The sequence below is a fragment of the Crotalus tigris genome, unplaced genomic scaffold (genome assembly GCF_016545835.1).
Source record: "Crotalus tigris isolate CLP2741 ecotype Arizona unplaced genomic scaffold, ASM1654583v1 scf7180000018432.44079421565:4894166, whole genome shotgun sequence".
NCBI lineage: Eukaryota > Metazoa > Chordata > Lepidosauria > Squamata > Viperidae > Crotalus > Crotalus tigris.
The window spans coordinates 3,371,705-3,393,945 of record NW_024096999.1 but is presented as its reverse complement, the minus strand read 5'-3'; the positions used below and the strand labels follow the sequence as shown (position 1 = coordinate 3,393,945).

The window sequence follows — 22,241 nt, the reverse complement described above, 5'->3', positions numbered from 1 at the left end:
TCCGGCCCCCCCCTCTCCCCGACGGGGGGAGGCTTTTTTGTGCGCCCTGCGATTAGGTGGTGGAGAGAGAGAGAGCGAGCGAGCAGGTGGAGAGGAGGAGAGGCGAGGAGGCGCAGCGGTGTGGCGCCGGACGATCGGGGCGCCCGGCCGCGCTTCGCCCCCCTCGGCCCAAGGGGGGGGTCGGGCAGGGGGTCTTCCGTGAGGCCGTGGCAGGTAAGGAGCGGCTGGGGAGCGGGCGGAGGGGCGCAAAGAGGGCGGGGGGGGGGTCCTGGGCGAGCCTTCCGGATGCCTGCGCGCTTTGGGACAGGTGGGAGTGGGGGGGATGCTGCGCAGGGATCCTGCGAGGGATCGCAGCCCGCTCAGCTTCCTCTTAGGTTGCGGGGCCTCTGCGCGGAGGCAGGAGGGATGCGCGCTCAGGAAACGGCATCCTACACTTGGGAGGGCGGTCGCCTAGGAAGCGGAGGGAGAGGTCATCCCCGTGGTCCCTCCTTGTCCCTCGGGCGAGTTCAGAGGTCCGGAGTAACTTAGCTGAGCCAGAAGGAAGTGGGGTGAAGGGTGGGAGTGGAGTGAAAGTCTCCAGCTGGGGAGGGAATTGAGGGGTTCGCTTCTGGATCTGGTGAGATAGAACGCGGGGGTCCCTTGAGAGGAAAAATCATGTAGGCCACCATACAAACTTCTGGGGTACCTTTATGAAGCATGTGTCTTTTGGAAGTGCTGGAGTAGAACCACCTCTCCCGACAGGTTGGAATCTAGGTCTCCTGATCCCCAGAGAAAAGAACTACCCGTAAACCCCACTCCCACAAATCAAATGTATGATCAGGGGTCCTGTTTTGCTTTCATTGTTTTGAGTTCTTCATCCTGTAGGCAGCTTGAGATTCAGGTCAACTTTGAGCCTGGTTTCCAAGAGGCACAGCTGCTTTTCCCAGTTGATCTGAGATAGGAATGGATCAGGGAATTGATCTGAGATAGGAATGGATCAGGGACGGGGAAAGGGAATGTAAAGGATGGGATAGGATGAGACTGGGCCAGCTCTGTGTAATGCTAGAGAGAGAGAGAGAGAGAGAAAGAGAGAGAGAGAGAGAGAGAGAGTGATATCCCTTAAATGACGTCATCTTGAGGAATGAAGCTTTGAGAAATAGGAATGGCCTGATATGATCGCCAGAAACTGTTCTAGACAATCACTTCAGGTGTTGTGACATCATTGTTAAACACTGTACAGATGCCCCTTGTGCATTAAAAAATGTATAGGGATACAGGTGCCTCTTGGGTCCAAACTGGCTATTTAAAGCATTATAGCCAGGTTTGTATTAATAGTACATTCATCGAAGCCTAACCTGATAGCTCAGCTACCAGGTGATGAATATATCCAGAAATATCCCTGAAAAACCAGCCAGTGGCATAGTCAAATTTTATCCATCTTTCCTTCTAAATCAATATGCAGAAGAAGGAGCTGTAAGGTAAACCGAGGTTTAAGTTTAACCCTGATGTAGCTGAATTATACAGAAAGAGGGCAGGATGGGGAGGAAAATTAATTCTGGAAGTGTTGTGAGCTCATTGACACTGAACTTTATTCACGATTTTGCACGTCACTCTGCTAATCATCAGTATATTCAAGGGGAGAAGGAGTCTCTTGATGTCATCATATACATACTGTATCTCTACATTCTTGACTTGACATTTGTATAAAGACTTTGAGAGTTACTTATAACAAACATGCATTGGGTTGCATTGGTACATAAAAAGTCGCAGCCATATTGAACTATGGTGGAGCAGCCAAAGTATATTTTGTTTACTTTGGAGTGACAGTGACATTTGTAACTGATCCTACTATATTGTGAGACTCCAAAATAAACAACTTCGCCTTTTCATCTCTTGCTCTCTCTTGTTGAGACAACACCATTAAAAGGCCAATAATTGTTTGAGAACTAGAACTTTCTGCTTCTAGAATTTTGGGAACTTTCTCTCCACCTGTGGAAGACCGTAATGGGCGTGCCAGGAAGAAAGTTAGGTGTATGTTTCTTTTCATGAGAAAGGGATGTGTGACTCTATAGTTATGTAAAGAAAAGCGAATGGAGTTAGTTTCCTTCTTATAACAAAAGCGGGCCCTGACCATTGTCTGAGAACTACAACTTCTCTATCATATCTTCGTTTGTGCTGTAAGGGAGGGATGTTGATGTAGAAGAATTAGCATTACTCATGCCAGGAAGTCAGTATGAGATGTCCTAAGAAAATTCCCAAGGTTGAGTAAGGGCTTCTGAGTTCTGGAGACTTCAGAACTGTCCAGTGAGGATTGTGGATGCTCAATAGCTGCGAAATATTTGTGTGGGAGGAGGAAACAGCTAAGGGAAGAAAGAGGAAAGGAATGGGGTATTCAGAACAAGATCATGCTCCATTGTAATGTTTTGTTGGAGGGTCCATCAGCAGAAGAAACCAAGACCTTTTTTCCTGACCTCTCAAGATCTATTGTTGAATGTCTATGGAGATTCTCAATCACCCATGGCTGCCCCAAAGATGCTTTTCCAAAAGGTAACTGGACTTAGTTGGTTTTCTTTTCTTTTTGTTCTTGATGCATCTTCAGAACCAGAAGAAGCTTCTTGGATGAGAAGCAAAATGATTTCAAGGGAGAAAAAAACCCAAGAAAGTCCAGTTTGCCTTTTGGGAAAAAAATACCTTTGGGACAATGACTGTTAAACTGTAGGAAAGGCAACATTGGAGCCACACCTTGGTCAGATCAAGCAGTGAGGACTGAGGTTCCAAAAACACCAGGCATCCAATGTTTTCCCACAGAAAAAGCAGGTGATATTTTCAGTGAAACCAAATGGAAAAGCTACTTATTGCAAATTGTGTTTGAATGGAGAGAGAGAGAGAGAGAGAGAGAGAGAGAGAGAGGGAGAGAGAGAGAACTCAGAAGCAGTTAAGGAATATAACCAGCTGTGCAGTGATGAATGAACGAGAGAGATGTAATGGCTTAGAAGTAAGCTGACACGGAGCAGAGTCCACATTTCAATTTCATGATATTCACAGCTAAGGGCTAGGGAAAAAAAAAATCCTGCCTTAAACCCCGGGGATGATCTGCCATTCAAGATGAACTACGAAGGTGGATAAACCGTCGGTCTTGCATGCAAATAATCGCTCCCCAAAAAAACTAGACAGCTATCTGTTGGGGATGCTGAAGGCATGGAAATTGCGTCCTTTGATAACTAGCCTTAAATGAGATAGACGTTAGCCTAATTACTAAGTCACCTCACTGATTTCACCAAGGTATTTTAAGCCAACATCGGTTTGGCAGAGTTTCCAAATAAATGTGCAGATGCTTGCATGCTCACAGTGCAGTCCTGGGAATAATTACCTAGGGATAGAGGTCGTAGTACTCAAGAAGATGAATCCTGGGTAAATAAAATCGCATTCACAATCAGCAACTTTTTGTCTCCCACGTTGGATTCATAGTAAGAATAAGCATCTTTTTTTTTTGTGGAATACAGGTAACCCTCGACTTATGATCACAATGGAGCTCAAAATTTCTGTTGCTACGTCAGATGGTTGTTAAGTGAATTTTGCCCCCTTTTACGACCTTCCTTGCCACATTTGTTAAGTGAATCACGGCAGTTATTAAGTTATTCACATGGTTGTTAAGTGAATCTGGCTTCCCCATTGACTTTGCTTGGCAGGGGGTCACAAAAGGGGATCACGTGACCCCAGGACACTGCAACTGTCATAAGTAGGAGTCAGTTGCCAAGTATCTGAATTTTGATCACATGTTCATGGGCACGCCACAATGGTCGTAAGTGTGAAAAACGGTCATAAGTCGCTTTTTTCCGTGCCATTGTAACTTTGAACTAAACAAAGTGTTGTCAGTTGAGGACCACCTGTACTTCTGGAATGTTGACATCATGAGTATATAAAACTAAGAGCAAACCCCACTCCCTTCTAGCACTGATGATATTGCCTAGTTTGGTGATGAAATGTCTGCAAGAAAACCACCAAGTTCAGAGAGCACCAAGAACCCCACAGTTCAATCCTGAGCTGCAAATATTCTCTTCTATCAATAAATAGTCTCTCTCAAAAAATGGGTTGGTGGGTGGCTAACAAGGACACCCTCCCAATCAAAGTCAAATTGGGTAGATTTTCTCCCTACCATGACCTTTATTCTCCGGGGGTGATCTCTACCACCATAGCAGATATCAGAGAATTTTCTAAGCCCGTGGTGGGGAACCTATGGCACACATGCCACAGGTGGCACGCAGAGCCCTCTCTGTGGGCACACGGGACGTTGCCCCAGTCCTAGGCCTTCAGCTGGGTTTTATAAAACCTTTTCACTTTAGGCCTCCGCCACAATGTGCAAAAAAAAAAAAAAAGGTTCAATCAATCAATCAATTTCAACTTCTTGCGGGGGGAAAAAAAAGCTCTCGCAAAGTTGGAATTGATTGATTGAACTTTTTGGTCCCACCCAGTCTGCTGTTACCATCACAGCCACACCCACCCAATGGGCCACGCCCACCCGACACCCGATAATACATAAGTGGGTCTTGGGTTGCAATTTGGGCACTTGGTCTCTAAAAGGTTCGCCATCATTGTTCTAAGCAGACAGGTGATTTCTGAACAACAGCAACAAAAAATGTTTGTAGCTACCATGCCTTTTCTCTTCTAGGAGTGCTTACAGGACCCACGTAGGATGTTAAAAGCTTGTATTTTGCTATTCAGCAGGTCTGCTTCCCAATTTACATTTTTCAGAGGGGTTTTAATTAAGAGAATGAAATAAAAATAGATCCACAAAGAGTTGGAAGGGGACCTTGAAGGTCTTCTAGTTCAACCCCTTATTCAAGCAAGAGATCTTATGCCATTTCAGACAAATGGTTGTCTAATCTCTTCTTGAAAACCTCCAGTGTAGGAGCACCCATAATTTCTGGAGGCAAGTTATTCTACTGATTAATTGTTCTAACTGTCAGGAAATTTCTCCTTAATTCCAGGTTGCTTCTCTCCTTGATTAGTTTCCATCCGTTGCTTCTTGTGCTGCCTTCAGGCGCTTTGGAGAACAGCTTGACTTCCTCTTCTTTGTGGCAGCCCCCGAGATACTGGAACACTGCTATCATGTCCCCCCTGGTCCTTCTCTTCATTAGACAGTAGAGAAATGTCTAGTCTTCATTGTCTATGGAGATTCTCAGTCATCCAGGTCACAGTTGTCCCAAAGGTACTTTTTCACTAGGCAACTGGACTTTCTCCATTGCTCCATTAAGTCTATTTCGCCTATTCCTGGTTAGGATATTTTTCTAGAGCTTCTTGGAGTGAAATGGATTTAAAAGCGACTAAGATTTTTTTTTTTTTCAGGCTGCAAACATTTTAGAACCTTCATCATTCAAATCACTAGTTTTCTTTGGGGTATTTTTCTCTTAACTGCTTGCACCAGTCTGGAACGTATTTATAGTACCTCGTAGGCTCAGAAATTGCTTTCTATAGATGGGTTATTTGCCAGCATTGATTTTGAATTGGATGGCACAAAATTGCAACCTGGTGTCAGAAAGAGAAAATGGATTCATTGTTTTGCTGAAATTAAACTGACACAACCGTGTAACCTTTTCCCATCTCACAGTATTGGTGGCTTTTGTTTACAAAATGCAAACATAAAAGTCTGAGCAGCAATTATTATTATTATTATTATCGATCATCGCACAGTCAGCCAGATGTTCAGACTGGATTTGGCATTTTGTCTACCTATCGAGTCCTTACCCAGGACCTGGGATAGGCAGATGTGGATGTTTGATGGTATTACTGATATTGTCACAGGATGGAAGCAATTCCTAATAAGGCCGCCTTTTGCAATTGACTAATAGCGAATTTGTCAATGCCAATGGTGTTCAAGTGGTGCTCCAGTTGTTTTGAGATTGCATCTAAGGAGCCTATTACTATTGGTACTACCCTTGCTTGCTTTTGCCACAGTCTTTCTATTTCTATTTGTAAGTCTTTGTATTTTGTTATCTTCTCCAGTTCTTTCTCTTCTATTCTGCTTATTATTAATATTAATTAATAATAATAATAATAATAATAATTATTATTATTATTATTATTATTATTATTATTATTATTATTATTATTATTATTTTGAAACCTCCATCAGCAAAGCTTTTGTAAGTTCTCATGACCTTGGGGTAAAAATGGCATGACTTCACCACAATGCAACCGTAGTCTAATGCCCAAACTTGCAAGTATGATGTCATTTACATAGCCTACTACACTTGTTTTATGGACAAGTTACCATGGATGTAAATAAAGAGGTTGATGTCATCCATCTTCACAGCTTTAGAAGCTACTGTTAACCTAAATGGGCTGTTAACCTTTTTTTATATATCTCTTCTCTTTCTCTTGTTTGGCCTTTTTAAAAAAGTCCACTTTCAATCTGATAAAATGACGGTATTTCCACTGAATATTGCACTGCGCAAGACAGTAACCATCACAAAGTCTAGTTAAAACCTCTGTTAACTGCAGCGAATTCTAGACTTGGAAGAGCTAATCTGTGTCATCAAGGAATCAAGATTAAATCAGGCCCAACAATTCAACAGCTTCGAATTGAACTTATCTGGTGCCATATTCCTAAGTTGCATATGTCACATTGCTGTATGTTCTGTTCTGTCACTTCAGTCTACGCTCGATTTTAGACAGCAGATCTTGACTTCCTGTTCTTGGACAGTCATTCAAGAGCTTGAAAAATCCAATGAACCTTTGAGTACAAAATTGATTTCTCAAACAGGCACCTATCTACCTCTGTAACAAGGAAGGTTTTGCTATAGCTCAGTGGAAGACCAAAATATGGTCCTAGATTCCACTCTCGGCATCTCTAGATAGGAAAATCCCCACTCCAAAATCTTGAAAAGTTTTGCCAACCAATGCACATACACAGCTATTTCACTTGCTATAAGGCAGTTTTTATGTTCTAGTTTCCATCTCTTGAGTGATCCATGAGACTGGTTGAGTTCTCATTTTACCAATGAACAAGTTACATACCCTGGGCCATGCCAGGTTTAGCTCTCAGTTTTCAATTTTGGAGACCACGTTTTGCCTACTTGCAGGATTTTAGTGGTGGTAATAAAGCTTTTATAATGGAAAATAAAAAGGCAGCATTGTGTTCTTTGTAGATAGGAATTCTACTTTGTCCAGTAGGAGATTTATTGTTTTCATAGGTTCTAAAAATCACATTTTAATTTCTGTCAGGCCCCCCTAAATCCAAGAAAAACATATTACTATTCTAAGCAGATTGCTTTATTGTTCCTTAATAAAAGACCTACAAGCCTGTAATAACATGGATAAAGTCGATTGCATTTTTCATGCTTCACACCTCCTTGGTTGACAATTGCCTTGCTGATTGTTTGCAACACAATTTGGGCTAATGCTGTTGTCTAACAGAGAAAGGTAAATCACGTTATATGATATGGTTCTTGCTAGAGCTGTCAATTAAAGAACTGCCTTGTAACTAGCTGGTCAATAAACTGGCTATATTAAATATGTTTATATATTTCAGCTTCTCAACTTCCCTACACTAGCTAGAGACACATGTGATATTAATGTCCCCTCTATTTTATATTGGAAAAACAATTTGGGGGAAATTACCTTCCATTTCTGTTGTCCTTCTGCTCAACCCTTTAGCTTGTGGAAGTTGAAAAAGATATAATGAAAAATAAATCCAATTACCTATTGTATCCTAAATTACATTTCATTAATTTCCTGGTGAAGAGGGAACCATTTTATCTTTGTGAAATATTTAATATTTGAGCAGGAATGTTGCTTTCCTTGTTCTACACTATTTTTTTTTAAAAAAAGAATTGTGTATGATTTCTGATGAGCTCCAGGGTCTTCACAAAGCTTCGGAGGTGTACTTTCCTGGTTTAACATAGAACTTCTAACACAAGCAAAATGGGCAATGCCAGTGACAGTTTCCTTATGGATAGTGTCTTTGACTATAATTTGGAACAGTGACAGAAGAAAAATAGAAGAAGAAGCATATAAGAGAGAGAGTATTTTGTTTTAAGCAAGGGAAGCAGCTACAGATCAAGAACATCCCAGAATTAAATCACAAGTGTCTCAACAGAATAACAAAATAACAGAGCTGGAAGGGACCTTGGAGGTCTTCTAGTCCAACCCCCTGCTCAGGCAGGAAACCCTATTCCATTCCAGACAGGTGGCTGACCAGTCTCTTTGTAAAAGCTTCCAGTGATGGGGCACCCACAACTTCTGGAGGCAAGTTGTTCCACTGATTAATTGTTCTCACTGTCAGAAAATTTCTAGGTTGCTTTTCTCCTTGATTAATTTCCACCCGTTGCTTCTTGTCCTGCTTTCTGGTGCTTTGGAGAACAATTGGACCCCCTCTTCTTTGTGGTAGCTCCTTAGATATTGCAACACTGCTGTCATGCCATCCCTGGTCCTTCTTTTCATCAAGCTAAATCCAATTCCTGCCACTGTTCTTCATATGTTTTAGGCTCCAGCCCCCTAATCATCTTTGTTGCTCTTCTCTGCACTTTCTCTTTCTAGAGACTCTTTCTAGAGTCTCAGCATTTTTTGTCTGCTTTTGTTTATTTGTCAAATGAACAGCAGCATCAGCTGGCTTGCAAGTCTTGGGATTCATTTCAGATGAAGAGGAGAACAAAGAATTTCTCCAGTATTTACCTCCGCCTTAAGAAACATCCCTCTGTAGATGGTGTTTGCCTTAGAAGCCAGTCCAGCTCTGAGGTCAATTTAGGAAGCAGACAGGAAATAGGGGAGGTGTTTGCTTAGCACCACGATAAATCTCTTCTTTATGTCCTCTGCTTTTAAATGCACCTCAATGGGGCTTTGCCCCCAAATGTTAAGTCCTGAGTTCAGTTGCCACGCTACACATGCATTCATTATTGCTAGTTGCGCTTTATTGTAACACAATCTGCATGTTAAGCATTTATTAAAGACATCTGGCGGTGGCTGACATATGCATTTATAAAAATCCAGAAGTTATATACAGTCTTGTAAAGATAAGCAATGTCATGTCAATCTTAACTTTAAAAGATCAAGTTAGACAGACGTGAAGTACAAGGATGCACTGCTTTAATGTAATATTCAGTTAAGATCAAGTTTAAGATTAAGTTAGTTTGGCTGGTCCTGGGTTAAATTTTGGGGCCCTCTGTTTTAGTGTTAGAGTTTTTTTTTTTTTTTCAGATTAGTGGGAACTAATTGTGAAATAGTGACTCTTCATGCATCTATTTTTAAAGATTTCAAATCTGGCATCTGCAAATCAGTAGAGAAGAGCAATAAAGATGATTAGGGGACTGGAGGCTAAAACATATAAGGAACGGTTGCTGGAATTGGGTCTGTCTAGTTTAATGAAGAGAAGGACGAGGGGGGACATGACAGCAGTGTTCCAATATCTCAGGGGCTGCCCCAAAGAAGAGGGAGTCAAGCTATTCTCCAAAGCGCCTGAAGGCAGGACAAGAAGCAACGGATGGAAACTAATCAAAGAGAGAAGCAACCTAGAACTAAGGAGGAATTTCCTGACAGTTAGAACAATTAACCAATGGAACAACCTGTCTCCAGAAGCTGTGAATGCTCCAACACTGGAAGTTTTTAAGAAGAGACTGGACAGCCATCTGTCCGAAATGGTGTAGGGTTTCCTGCCTCAGCAGAGGGCTGGACTTGATGACCTCCAAGGTCCCTTCCAACTTTATTATTATTATTATTATTATTATTATTATTATTATTATTATTATTATTATTATTATTATTATTTAGATCTGTTTTCCCCAACTTAATCATCTTGAAATCTCATGGATGACAACTTTGCAGAATTCCTTTCTAACAAAACCCCCACATTGGGTGCATGTAAACCATGTTTGCAAATCCTCCAGCCAAAAAAAGGGAGCTTTCCTAATTAATCAATACAGCTGTGCACATTTTAGCAGAAGTACCAAAATTAGATCTTTGTAGTAGGCAACTCTCAGACAGCATTCAAGGGAAACGGCTGTTGAAAAAGATAAAACGGCACATACGTGCATCATTTAGGCAGAAACTGTTTTGTTTTACCCGTGTGCAAATTGGTGCTAGTTTAACTCAATAGAGATTAATTGATTACTTAACTGGAGTTCGTATGATTAATCAAAATTAAGCGGGTTGCAGCCTTTTCATAAACCGCCAGCGGCTTGCCTAATTATGTAGCATGTGTTGTTTAAGTTCTTCAATGAAAGCCATTAATTGATTTATTTCGCAGATGAATTAATGAACCCATGCAGCTTTGTATATCTCCCTGAATAAATATTATTGGAGATATAATTGTTGGGGGTTTTGATCTGCAGAATATCAGCAGTGTTTTTCTCTCCCCCATTCTGAGGTGATTGCTCCTTATACAACTGAACGGAATTGGCAATTTACATCTCTTAAAAAATTGGATCTAAAAGTCCTTTAGGAGAAAGGATGGCAACAGGCACAGAACATCTGTCCTTCTAAAGCACTAATATGATTCCTTTAAATATCTATAGTTCTTCCCTTGCTATTCAGTGTAAATTGTAAGTTAATCCAAGGTAAAATGTCAATGAAAAGATGTTCTTATTTTTTTCCCCACAAAACACTGGGCTGAATCCAAAGAGACCCTTGCTCCTGAAATCAGATTGGGTTGCCTCTTTTGGTCTAAGGCAGGAAAAATCCAATTTTTTTGGGAATTGGGACAATCCACTTTGGGCTGTAATATTTCCAAGTGCCAAACACAACCAGACAAGTTTCCATGGCACTTACGATACAGATGGTGCATGTTGCTGTTTGTGGGCAACTACTTTGGAATAGGATCCAATTATATGCTTTTTTGAAAAATCATTTTTATGGAATTGGCATCGGGGCAGCTTTGCTGTATTTTTAATGAGGTTTTAACTGTGATATTTTTTGTTTGTTTGTTTGTTATGCGTCCTTCGCATGCTTTTGTCTGTTGTACAGCTCCTTGATCATGGTGCTTAGTTGGAAACGCAAGAATAAATTGGATTGATAGATGCGGTGACTCTGTTTGCAGATCAAATGAATATCTAGCAATATAGTTTGGGGGCATAAACACAAGTCTCTCTCTCTCTCTCACACACACACACACACACACACACATACACACATTGATTTGTATGCTGATGATATAGCCTAGAACTTTCATCTCCTTGATATTATTGACTGTCACACCTACTGGCATCGATTTTACAGACTTACAATTGTATAGTCTGCATTTTTCAATAGAGACCCTTCAAACTGTGGTCTGGCTTTATAGCTCGGCCTGTCTCTTTGGCTTGCCTTCCAAAGACTTCCAGATTGCAGTTTTCTACAATTGGGCTACAATTGCGGGCAGAAACTTAACTATTTGGAGTCAGTGTGTGGCTGTAGTTCTCTGGTAGCCATTGCCACAACCAACCAACATTCTACAGAATCATTTCTCACTATGAAAGGGAGGCAAGAATGGTACGGTATGGTATGATATGGCATGGCATGGCATGGTATGGTGGGAGGGAGGGAGGGAGGGAGGGAGGAAGGAAGGACAGAGGAAGGAAGGAAGGAAGGAAGGAAGGAAGGAAGGAAGGAAGGAAGGAAGGAAGGAAGGAAGGAAGGAAGGAAAGGGTAGTGGAAAGTTTTTGCAGATATGGTGAGAATAGGATGAGCAACAGAAGGTGTGAAGAATATAAAAGAAACATGCAAAATTTGGGGAAAGTCAAGAGCCAAGGGATGATTTACATTCCCATTTTAAATATTTAGATTGGGGGTTGCAGATCAAAGGATAACCATTGCGAGCATTCCTAATTTGCAAAAGACAATGGATGTGTGTACCATTTAATTTTGATTCCATCCAAAAATGAACCTTTAAATCTGGTAGAGTATCTCATAGCCCTTCTCTGAAATCTTTTTTTTTTCTTGTCTCCTGTGCCCCTACTCTGGAGACCAATTTGCCTGCTATCAAATATTCTTCAGCTGCTGCATTATAGTGAAAAATAGCTGGCGATAACTTTGGGGAATGGGGGCGGAGGGGGGAGAGAGAGAGATAAAAAAAAACCTGCTGACTTGAAATCTGAACTCATGGCCCATCATTTATACTAATGAGCTCACTGGTGGGGAATTTGTAAAATGTTTCTTTTTTATTTAATGTAAATAACTTCAAAGAGCCATAAGTCTGTTAAATCTCATAGGAGTAAGGGAAAGGAAAGAGAAGGGAGGGGGAAGAAAAATGCCCAAATGGGATCTATAACAAAATGTTGCAAGGTAATGCACTTGTAATCATAATTGCCCAAAGATTTGGAACCCTTCTACTGAATATTCCCTTCCCTTTCCTTTGCTTTCCCCTCCCCTCCCCTCCCTTCCCCATTTCCTTTTTTCTTATCTTTTTTCTCTTCCCCTTCCCCTTCCCTTCCCTCCCTCCCTCCCTCCTTCCCTCCATCCCATCCCATCCCATCCCATCCTTGCCTCCTTTTCATGGTGAAACATGATTCTGTGGAATATTTGTTTGTTTGTTGAAATTTATATGGCCACCCAACTTACCCATGATAGCTGCAGATGGTTTCTCCATCATTCAGGGGCTGTTCTTTTGAGCAGGTCTCTTGATCCATGGGCAGATGGCAGGAAATGGTCCTGCAAAACCGACATCTCCTCTGGGTGGCAATGGAGCTGAAGCCAATTTGTGCTGGAGTCTTGGATCACTTCATAGTGAACACTTCTGTGAGTTCCTTGGCTTTGGCTTCAACCAGTGGGTAAACCCATCCATAATGACTTTAACACAGCACATGAGCCTAGCAAATACATACATACATACATACATACATACATGTAGGTCTTTGGTTAAAACCTTAGAAAACACACACACACACACACATATATATATATTAGCAAATTTCTATTAGCAAAATCCTGCTAATAAGCCCTCAACAAATAACCCAGCATTTCAACATGCCTGCAAATATATATGTAGGTCTTTGGTTATTCGGGTTTTCTCCTGCGTCAAATTGGAAGTGTCTTGGCGACGTTTTGACGAAGTCCCATTCGTCATCTTCAGGCTGGTGTTTTCAGCTTCGTGCTTCTAGAAGCAAGAAGCCGAAAACACCAGCCTGAAGATGACGAATGGGACTTTGTCGAAATGTCACCAAGACACTTCCAAAAGCTGTTGACATCATCAGAACAAAGGGCTAAATGACAAGGGAGCATGTGCATACACTTACATTACAGTTAAAACGGTTACAGTATGGCATGTGCATATAGCGTGCTCATAAAAAGGTTCGCTCTCAAAAAAGTCCCATTGGTATCAGTATCTATATGGAAGTTAGTCTCTGTGACTTTTTTGCGAGCGAGCTTTTTATGAGCACGCTATATGCACATGCCATACTGTAACCATTTTAACTATAATGTAAGTGTATGCACATGCTCCCTTGTCATTCAGCCCTTACTCTGATGATGTCAACAGCTTGTTGACGAAAGCTTAGCAATAAAGAAACCTTTTTTCTTACATCCCGGAGCTCATTATTTTATTTTACTGACTTTAAATGTCCACACCTAGGATTCCAGTATTTAAACTTATTAAAGACACACACGCACATATATATTAGCCCATGTTGGTTTCAAAGCATTGGTTTAATTTGATCCGTTCTAAAGATACTAAATTTCAAGATGGCTGTTGAATGGCTTCAACGCCAGCTGAATATACTTTGACTTAACTGCATCTTGCGTGGTCCACTTATTGGAATAAAAACCTTTTTTTTAAAAAAAGTGATACTTTTTCGTGATCAAGGACAGGTCAAAGCATTACTGTTTCCATCCCATAATCCCTCCAGCATTCAGACAGTGTCGAGACGCTGGTTGTAAACTATTGAAGGCATCTCTACCCGCTTAAGGGCTTTTTTCCCCCCCTCTGCTTTCTAAATCAAATGCCACTGCATTGCAGGGAGACACAATTTCCATTAGCAAAAATCCTGTTTCTTTTGGGTTCTCTTTTTCGTTTTCTGCCTACCTCCCCATTTGATTGACGGGTAAGCCCTCAACAAATAACCCAGCATTTCAACATGCCTGCAAATTCGTCATAAAAATCAAAGTGCCTTTGTTTTCATATCCATATGCCAGCAAGTTTTTTTCCCCCTCTTTTCCACCCCCGTGAAGTTCAGAGGTGGACAGGCCAGGTGTCTTTCTCAACTAAACCGTCTTACTCATTGTTGGGAAATCTGCCGAGAGCCATGGAGATGCCGGCGCTGGTAATTATGCACAGCTTTTAGTGACTGCAAGAGTCAGTCAAGCATTGTTGAAAGAAGCCCCTTGAAGTGACACCGTGTCCTGCTGGTGCCATTTATTTGTGAAGAAACGAGGAGAGGCGTTTAGTGGTGACGTGTAAATGAGCCCGGGGATCTGAAAGCAAATGCTAATCAAATCTGAAACACTTAATTATCAGATTATCAAGCATGGGAATTAAGCCCATTCTTTCACCACATCCTGAATATACAGGTAATCCTCAATTTAACAATCCCTGAGCCCAACACTTCTTTTTTTATTGAAAAGTTTTATACAAGTTTTTAACAATATCCCCCCCCCTAGAATAACCCCCTCCCTCCCCCCTCACTTCCCAGAGCTGATTACAGGGTTACAAATAAACAAGCAAATTCTAAATAAACTTATCCAGCTATACAAATAGTAAAATCAATAATATACTTTAACTCGAATACAAAAAAGAAAAAAAAATAACAATATAAGCATTTCCAAATTGAAAACTAAAAATTATTCATAATCTGCATAATACATTTTAAAGCCATATCATAACCCATATTTACTCTACATATAATTTATCCATCTTCACCTCGCTGAGGTGTATATTTCTTTTAAACAACCATTCATCCATAATAAACACAGAATTTTCCCTCCAATATAACCTAACCAACAAACTTACGTTCGATAAAATTGGCTCTTTGCTTTTTACCCCTAAGAAAGTCTATTAATACCCTCCTACTTAAAAAGTTTCAGCAAACCATCCATCTCAATCACTAAAATTCTCACCAACAGAGATCATTCGAATTTAAATTCTTTTACACATTTACTCATAATATCTCATAATTATTTTTCACTTTAAATTAAGAATTTATAATATATATACTCCCAAATATTTAAACTTTTCCACTAAATCAACACCTTCTATTATTCTTTTTCTTTACATCTACATACTACACAAATCATTCAGTGTTCCTTTAAAACATCTATCTCAAAAGACTACTACAAAAGTTCATCATTTCCTTTTCTTTATTCCAACATCCATCTCCTGCTGTTCTTTTAATTTACGTCTATAGGCTGCACAAGTCATTCTCGGTTCCTTTAAAAAATCTTCTGTCTCAAAAGACTGCTGCAGAAGTTCAACATTTCTGTTGCTAAAGTGAGAGAGTTGTTAAGTATCTATGGAGGTTCTCAGTCCTCCAGTTCATGGTTGTCCCAAAAGTGCCTTTTCAGGAGGCAACTGGACTTCCTTGTTTTTCTTTGAAGACGTTTCGCTTCTCATCCATGAAGCGTCTTCAGCTCTGACTGGAATGGAGGGGAATGGAAGGATTTAGACTCCTTGCAAACATCTTTTGCATCTTTTTAGAGAGTCGTTGAGGCCACTTGGAGGTTTGTCTGTGTCCTCAGGGTCACCTGAGTGGTGCAAATGGGTGTGGAGCTTTCTTGACTGCAGGATATTTTCTGCCCTGTGTCCCTTCACTGTTGAAGATGGACACAGGCTGTTGAGGATGAGTCTGTGTTGTCTGAATCTCAAACTGAAGCGCAAATGGTTCCTATAAAGTGAAGGGACACAAGCAGTGGTGGGATTCAGCCGGTTCGCACCACGTCGGCAGAACCGGTAGCTAATTTTTTGTTGCCAAGAATGGACTTCCGGAAGTGGCATCCACACACAGAACTGGTTGTTCACATGTTTGAATCCCACCACTGGACACAAGGCAGAAAACATCCTGCAGCCAAGAAGACTTCACATACATTTGCACTGCTCAGGTGTCCTCCAAGTGGCCTCAAGGACTCTTTAAAAGAATGCAAATGACCAGCTGTGTCTGTAAGGAGTATAAATCCTTCCATTCCCCCACCATTCCAGTCAGAGCTGAAGATGCCAACAAATCCATTTGCAGTTATTTCAAATACAGTAGAAGCTTCCTTTAAGAGAATAGAACTTTCTGTATGTATATATATATATATAAAAACTCTGGTCCAGCCATGATGGCACAGTTGTTAGAATGCAGTATTGTAGGCTAGCTCTGCCCATAGCCAGGAGTTCGATCCTGACTGGCTCAAGGTTGACTCAGCCTTCCCTCCTTCCCAAGTGAGTAAAATGAAGATCCAGTTTGCTGGGAGGGCAAGATGCTAATTCTGTAAACCGCTTAGTGAGGGCTGTAAAGCACTATGAAGTGGTATATAAATCTTAAGTGCTATTGCTATTTTTATAACCCTCCTGTGAGCTGTGATGGTAAGCAACCAGCAGACATCCTTCACTTCATAAATGGTAGCAGGGAGAAAGAGAGGATTATCAGAAAACCATTCCCTACACAATCACTGCTAATCTGTTCCAATAATTCTGCTGATGTAGGGATATCATATACAAGTGAATGATGACAGCCCAAAGAATAATCTGTCCTTGGTATTGATTTGGCTTGTTTAGTGTTACTGGACCTAATCGATAAACCCCTGAAGTCTCGTGTCCTAATGGCTGCAGTGCTCGGCCTCCTCAGTAGATTTTCAACCGTCCAGAAAGTGGAATCAATACACCGAAAATGCTCTTCCATGCTCATTCTTATGAAATGTTTGTATTTCTCAATGTGAGTCTGTGCTACTAAATGGCTTTTCCAATAAGCTGAGCGTTTTTTTTTAATGTAGTGCTCCAGTCAACTATGCAGATTTTGCACAACCCACAAGACAGCTAGGAGAACTTTTCAAATCATGGGTGAATTAACTCAAGGGGCTAAATACATCTTTCAAAGGAAGCCATGCAGATAATACTAGAATCAACTAAATAATTCCAAATAGGCCACTAGCAAATGTGCTTGTCCTTCTCTCAAATACTCCCATAATGCTTGATCTTGGATTGTAGAAGTCCCTTCTTAGAATGCTAGAATAGGGCCTGATATGACAGTCCCATACAAGTTTAAATCTGCCAGAGATGCCAGCCTATCCTTGCCCTTCTTCCTACAGGTTCTCTAGAGCTGAAAATGCCAGGCATAACTGCAGTTGGGAGGCAACTTCTTGGAAGATAACAGAATGGGAAAATGAAATAAAAACCAAGGGAAAAAGTGATCGGAGAAGAAATGAGAAGGTGGGCAAAATTGGAAACGGCTCACACGAATTATATGTATTTGACAGGGTCCACAAATAGCATTGTGAACCTATCCATTCAATTCTGTCAACGGTTCTCTCGCCATGGCTCTTCCAAAAGGTCAAGCTTGAGTTGTACCTGTAATCCATTCCATGGAAAAGGGAAATGTGACTGAAACTATGCTAGTGGTTCATTCTTGATAGCTGTTGATGTTTCCTGAAAGCCTTCAGTGGGGTTTTTCGGGATATCTATACATTTTTAAGTCAGAAAATTATCCTGCAGACTTAACTCATCTTCGATGACTTGACATTCATATTATATCATTTTCTGAGCAGCCTATCTCCTTTGAGTTGTTGTTTTTTTAGCTTCCTGGTCTAACATGTTACCCTGTTGGTGCCTTGCCATGAAGAATGAAGATGATCACCTAAAGGACCACATGGGTCAAAAATAGATACAGACAAACAGAAACACTCTTGTGGGGTCCTTGTTACTCTCTGAGCTTGGTTGTTTTGTTGCAGATGTTTTATAACCTAACTAGGTAATATCTTCAGTAAACAATCAAGCTCAGAAAGCACCAAGGACGCCACAGTTTAACCTTAAGCTATAAATATTCTCTTCAAGTAGACACACAGTTATATGTCTGAGCCTATAAAATCAACAAACTCTCTTCATTTTCTTACTTATTTTGATTTAATGATTACAATTTGATCACATTCTTTTATGGGAATCTGGATCTGGCCATTCTTCAAAGGAAGACAACATGTTTCCATCGGCTAGTTATTTTCTGAATTATACAGATATCTTCAAGATTTCTGCTGGTCACTGATGTTTATGTTCTTGCTCAGAAAGAGTCCCAGAGAAATAACAAAACCACCACATTTGAATGCAATGGGTGAGTTTGCAGAAGCAAATATATCTGGCACTTTACAAAAATGACATAAGCCAATAGACAGCATTAATTTTTATTGTGTCTATGCTATCACACTTTAATTGTTCCAAGTACTCATATTTGTTTCACTAAATATGTTCTTGGTCCTACAGGGAGTTTTTGGCCCAACGCTTATCTGTTGTACTCTGCTTTCTCTGTTTCTGGTAAACTACTGATTAATTTTTAATACTACTAATACTCAATGCTGCATGAAAATTCTACCCTTTAATTAGGATCTTTTTCTTCTTTAATTACAGAAGGGACAAATCAAGTGATGGTTACCTGATTGATCAGAAGGAAGAGCTCAGAACTGACTGCTTCACACCAAGCACTAAACCTTAAATGTAAGTTAATAAAGTTAAGAAACATAAGTACTATATTCATATAACAAATGACATTCAAGCAAATAACTACACAGGATGCCTTAATATGATAGTTTGGTTCACACCATCACACTAAGACAAAGGCTGAGTTCCTTCAACAAATTATTCCATCTGGAACCGAATCAATTTTTTACAATTAGGTCCCAATCATAAGAGTGAATGAAGGTTTTGTAATCTGATGCCCTGATCCCATTGATTCCTGATTTCATGTAGGAATCTCCTCTAACTGCAGACTTGATGCCTCCATTATCCTTCTAAGAATGGGTTCCTGGGTTGAACTGCTAAACTGCTTAAGGATGAAACATGGTGATGCAGTTAGAATGCAATATTGCAGGCTAATTCTGCCCACTGCCAGCAGTTCGATCCTCACTAGCTCAAGGTTGACTCAGCCTTTCACCCTTCCAAGGTCGGTAAAATGAGGACCCAGACTGTTGGGAGGCAAATATGCTGACTCTGTAAATCACTTAGAGAGGGCTGTAAAACACTATGAAGCAGCATATACTGTAAGTCTAAGTGCTATTGCTGCTGTTGCTATTGGAATAGAAGACCTCCAAAGTCCCTTCCAATTCTCTTATTCTGTTTTATCATGGATTTCCATCTCAGGTCCTCAAAAGTACTACTGTTATGCAAACTTATTTTACATGGAGTCCTCAAATGGTGTTGAATTCCAGCTCCATTTAATGGTGATCTGACAGAAAACAAAGAAAGCTGGCGGAGAGCAAGGGACAAGGAAAAGAAAGGCTAGACCAGGGGTGGGCAACTATGGCATCTTTATGATCCGTGGACTTCCTGCTGGCTCAGGAATTCTGGAAGATGAAGTCCATCTCTGGGCTAAACTATTTTTCCCCGCTCTCTGCTAAAAACAGCCCAAGATACGACATTGCGGGAAGAAAATTAAAAATGCTTTCAAGATACCACAAATCAACCATGGGGAAGTTGATCTTTTCTTGGGAAGGGGAGAGTCAGGGGTACACTTGAGTCTATTATTTTTATTGATTGATCTTTGCTTATTATATCATTTAGAGAGTGAACAGGGGCCTGGCTTCAGGTGGCATAAATCTATATTTATTTTCCCTCTCTATCTCGTCATTTTTCTTCCAGGAAGGAAAAAACAGCTTACGATCGAGTTCAAGATAACAGCATAATGCAAACAATAAACAGCATAAACTAAAACTGTTAGACTCAACAAGGAAGAAAAAAATGTAGCCTAAGTCCCATCAGTGGTATAAAAACTATAAAATTCCCATAGAGGCCAATTAGCTGCTTTGAGAAGAGCACAAGGGTATAATAACATTCTTCTGTATGTATTTGCTCGCTATCAGTATTCAAAGGCAGATTGTCTTAGATGCTGGATGCTAACATACAGCTATTCTGATTTGTGGTGCTCAATGTAGGGTATAGTTGAAATCGGTGTTTCTCAACCTCTGCAAGTTTAACTGGTGGACTTCAAGTCCCAGAATGCCTCTAGCCAGCATGGGAGAAATCAGCCACTGGGAGTTAAAGTCCACCCAGTGCAAAGTTTGAGAAGCACTGGTTTAAATCACAAATTAACTAAAAGGCTTGTATTCCCACAGAATACTAGGTCACGCTCACCCCTGCCTCCCTCTAAAATTAGCCAAGCTTAGTGAGTTGTGTTGTGGTTTTAGTGACCTTGTGAAGCTTGGTGGGCAAACATAACTGTCTAACCATCTGCCCAAATTAGCATCCTAGTGAGGGGTCCTTAGTGCTCTCTGAGCTTGCTTGTTTTCTTGCAGACACTTCATGACCCAAACTAGCTAACATCATCAGCACTAGTGAAGTTGTTGTTGAGGTAGATGATGTTACCTAGTTTGGGTCATGAAATGTACCTGCAAGAAAACAACCAAACTCAGAGAGCACCAAGGACCCCTTGTTTCAACCCTGAAGTACAACTGTTCTCCTTTGTTGGTAGTGTTGAAAGAAAAATCTTCATCAGGGTCCAGTCCAAGCTGGGAATAAGCAAAATGGAGACTGCTTTAGAAAGAAGGTTGTAGTTTATTGAAGAGGAGAGCCAGACAGAAAGATAGCTCTGGGAAAGCTGACCACATGTAGCAGGGAATGGTGGGTTTTTATACCTCCTTGGGCTTTTGAGTTTGTTTCCTGTTCCCGTGGAATGAACCTTGACCTGGGCTTTCTGGTATTCTGGTGGTGGTGAGTTAATACTATTATGCCCAAAAGTCATGAGTTTGGGTGGGGTGTGTAGATTTTAGGGGTCTTTGTCTTTCTAATCTCATCAGCTTCTAGCTTCCTGGCTCCAACCTTTCTGAATAGGATTATCACATCTGCATTTCTAACAGCTGGCTTCTGCTTGCTTTTCTTTGGGAAAATATATTCCGCCTTTTAATATTCCCTAAATATTTCTTTCTCTGGAGGGAGGTTGTTGTCCTCCCACAGTAGCATCCTAGTGTCTGTATTGCAAAAGGCTTTCACTGTATTCCAGACTCCAACTCCTGCTTGGCCAACCCAAAAACCTCCTTCCAGATAATGCCCAGCAAGTACCCTTGCCATGTGCTCCATTCTGTAGCTGTCCACTCACAGCCCAAAAGCTTGACCTGCCAGTTCTTTCACTGACTGACTCGGATTCATGTTTCTGAGGATCCGCCTCTGGCTGTTTGGGTAGAGTAGTCAGATATGTGGCCACACCGGGTTGCTCTCTCAAAATAAAAGCAGACCATCTCCTGGGTCAGTTGTTCTCTGGCATGCAGCTGCCAGCCAGCCTCTCTTTCCTTAAAAAAAAAAAAAAAATCTCTAGCATCTGCGGGGAGTTCCCCTTTGTTCATCCAAAGTTGAAAATTGAGGAGGCCAGCAGAAATAACAGCCCTAGCAAACAGGAGGGAGAACCTTCTGCGTGGCTAATTATTTCAGAAGCAAAGCAGCTTTTGTTTGCAGGAGTTTTGCAATATAAAAGACTAAAGCAATGGAAACCTTTGTCTTTGCAGTTTTAGTCCTTCCTCCTGCCTGATTGCAAAGCTGTTTTGTCTGAAACCAGCCAGCCTTCTCCTGTCTCAGATGTTTCCCTGCTGCATTCCTGCCCTTCCGATGACTCTACTTGACCTTCAACTTTCTCCTTGGCATTGTGAGGTTTAGAGCTAAACACGATTATGTTTTATTGCGAAATAGAGAACGGGGCAACGTTTTCCACACACCCCAACCAAGCGTTATCATCATCCCAAGCGTGGCATTTGCGTTTTTGTGGTTCTTGGTATAAATAAATACCCCAATCTGCGTCCCTCTAGGAATAATAAAGAAAAATAATATGCCACTGATTTTGCTTTGGGTGTCTAAATGTGTTTTTTATGATTGTGTATGTTTATTGCTTTTCTGCACTAATGTCATGAATTCCGGGCAATTAAAAAAGACACAAATTCCAAAATGTTTAACCAAGGGAAATCTGCCTTCCAAATGCAATGCATTAAAAGTTGCAATAATTTTAACTAGGCTGAAGCAAATAGGAGAAGTTAACTATCATAAGCAACTATAAAAAGCAGCATAGTTTAAAAAAAATGTTTAAAAAGACATTCAAGACATGGGTCTTTGAAGGTTGGGAACACCAGGAACAATTTTTGTTCCATTTAAGGCACTTTGCAGTGTTTCAAGACTTAAATACTACCCAATCATTCACCAACTT

General features: G+C 40.8%; 1 long non-coding RNA gene across 1 annotated transcript; it reads left to right on the top strand.

The window, feature by feature from the left end:
- Nucleotides 1–74: 74 nt before the first annotated feature.
- On the top strand, nt 75–21,869 carry LOC120312127. Its single transcript, XR_005557794.1, has 3 exons — nt 75–213; nt 18,470–18,556; nt 21,553–21,869. It is a non-coding gene; the product is annotated as an uncharacterized LOC120312127 (long non-coding RNA).
- Nucleotides 21,870–22,241: the final 372 nt, after the last annotated feature.